At 42.2% G+C, this 270-nt stretch overlaps 1 protein-coding gene across 1 annotated transcript in view; it reads left to right on the plus strand.

The window, feature by feature from the left end:
- Nucleotides 1–270, plus strand: part of actr3 (actin related protein 3) — a 20,347-nt gene extending 20,077 nt beyond the window's left edge. The window contains exon 12 of the mRNA XM_081367597.1: nucleotides 1–270. This exon is cut by the window's left edge and continues 217 nt beyond it. The gene's annotated coding sequence lies outside the window, so the exon portion shown is untranslated.

A 270-nucleotide genomic window follows, 5' to 3' on the forward strand; every position in this document is an offset into this window, starting at 1 on the left:
AAGACCCGACTGCTGGAAACATACGAACATATGTTTTTTTTGTTGATTTAATCCCAGTGTAAGCAACCGAAACAGCTTCAGTCTTCAGTGAGTGTGTGACGGCGTGTAACTGAACCTCGGATTGATGATGAAAACTGGACCGGCGTCATTATTCTCATTAAGGGTGTAAAGAATCACATGTTGAACTGTGTGTACGGCTCCATCTTGTCCTTTATTTTAATGTTTTATGACCCTCGACCCCTACCACATTAAAGCAAAGTGTTTCCCGCT

The sequence above is a fragment of the Scardinius erythrophthalmus genome (assembly GCF_964197995.2).
Source record: "Scardinius erythrophthalmus genome assembly, chromosome: 6".
In the NCBI taxonomy this organism is placed as follows: Eukaryota; Metazoa; Chordata; class Actinopteri; order Cypriniformes; family Leuciscidae; genus Scardinius; species Scardinius erythrophthalmus.